This window comes from Sinocyclocheilus rhinocerous, unplaced genomic scaffold, assembly GCF_001515625.1.
Source record: "Sinocyclocheilus rhinocerous isolate Xijiao unplaced genomic scaffold, SAMN03320098_v1.1 scaffold82, whole genome shotgun sequence".
Lineage (NCBI taxonomy): Eukaryota > Metazoa > Chordata > Actinopteri > Cypriniformes > Cyprinidae > Sinocyclocheilus > Sinocyclocheilus rhinocerous.
In genome coordinates this window covers 1,755,584-1,757,235 of record NW_015644168.1, presented here as the reverse complement: position 1 = coordinate 1,757,235, position 1,652 = coordinate 1,755,584, and the positions used below count along the sequence as shown (strand labels likewise).

General features: G+C 36.2%; 1 protein-coding gene across 3 annotated transcripts in view; it reads left to right on the top strand.

Moving 5' to 3' along the window:
- The window catches only part of nectin1b (nectin cell adhesion molecule 1b), a 229,683-nt gene that overhangs the window by 211,358 nt on the left and 16,673 nt on the right, over positions 1-1,652 (top strand). The gene's annotated exons all lie outside the window — the stretch shown is intronic.

Below are 1,652 nucleotides of genomic sequence, written 5' to 3'. Positions count from 1 at the left end.
AATTTAACGCGTTAATTAGATTAATTAATTACGGTGAAAAATAACGCGTTAAAATTATTAACGCATTTAACACACTTGCCCCGCCCCAGACCTATGTGGGTCGTATGACATTTCATACTGTTGATTGATGACAAATATGAGGCAGGGCAACAACTCACTGCGTGATGGAGCCTAGAGATCGTAGTTAGAATGTCCCTAAAATTCAATATATGGGGCAAAAATGCCCATTTGAGTTTTTGTCTCATATTTACATCATATAGTAGTTAAGCAATATCACACGAGCAATAAGTGCAATATCAGACGAGTGCAAATGTGATAGGCTACTGATCTTATACAACAGTTCAGTAAGAAGTTAATATTGTGTTATTTTAGACACAATGTCTGTTTTGCTCAATTTTGCCAATGAAAATATAAAGACAAAACAGAACTGTTCATCTCCGAGCAAATGCACGTTTTGAACGAATTGGGTGAATCATTTGGCGTGTTGAGCCATTGGCCATAGGCGCGTTGGATTTGAAGCGGCGCTGAACAGAACGATCGGTGTATGACATCAAAGTACCGCTAGAGCGATTCAAAAGTATAAGGAGCCGTCTGCTCTCTATAGCTCTTGAGGTACTTTGATGTCACACATCGATCGATCTGATGGTGATGATCCGCTTCAAGTCGAACAAGCCTAATGATTCAATGGACCATTCATAAAGAACCATTTACTTCACTCCTGAATGAATCAGCCATTTATACGAATCAAGTGAAGGAATAAATGACCCGATGACTTAATCATTAAGACATTTACGACCACCTACTGGCAGTTTTAGTTTATTATTTAGAGTATCATTTCATTATAGAAATATTTCATATTTCCATAGTAATAATAATAAAATTAATAACATAAATTATTAAAGGTGTAGTTCACCTACCCAAAAATGACAATTGTGTCAACATTTACTCACCCTCATGGTCCAAAAGAGTATATGTAATACATTTTATCAAACAAAATATTTCTTGCTGAAGCTACTTTTTGTAATGTCTGTTTGATGCTTTACACAACAATGATTTTAAATTATCTATTGGGAGTAAATTCTCAGCCAAATTTGATGTGCGATTAATTTGCGAATAATTAGATTAATTAATCGCCATGTCATGTAATTAATTAGATAAAATTGTTCAACCTTGAGAAGCTGTATTTGAGTCCTTGGCCCTTTTGAGAGCAGGCTCATGTTTGTTTGTTCTAGCTTGATTGATTTATCGGTTACACGCCAGGCCATCTGTCTTCATGTGAAAACATCACCACGTCTTGTTTTCTGTGTTATCATTATCATGCTTCATAATGTCTGTCCATTCATCTCATCTCTGCTCTTCCACGTCACTTCACTGGAGGAGTCTCGTCATATTGCCTGAGCTACATGATTTAACAGCTGCAGAGGCAGAAGGCAGTCATAAAGTCAAGATGGTGATACCAACACAGGAACAATGAAAGTATCTGTCACTTGCAGAGTCAATATAAATACATTATTAAAGCTTTAAAAATATGAATCATACAATTCAGTGCATACAAATACTTTTCTGCTGGTTTCACTATCAGCACACAAGCTAAATATGTAAGAGTGAATTTCACAACCCCTTGCAAGAACATCCAGGCCATATTTATCTCC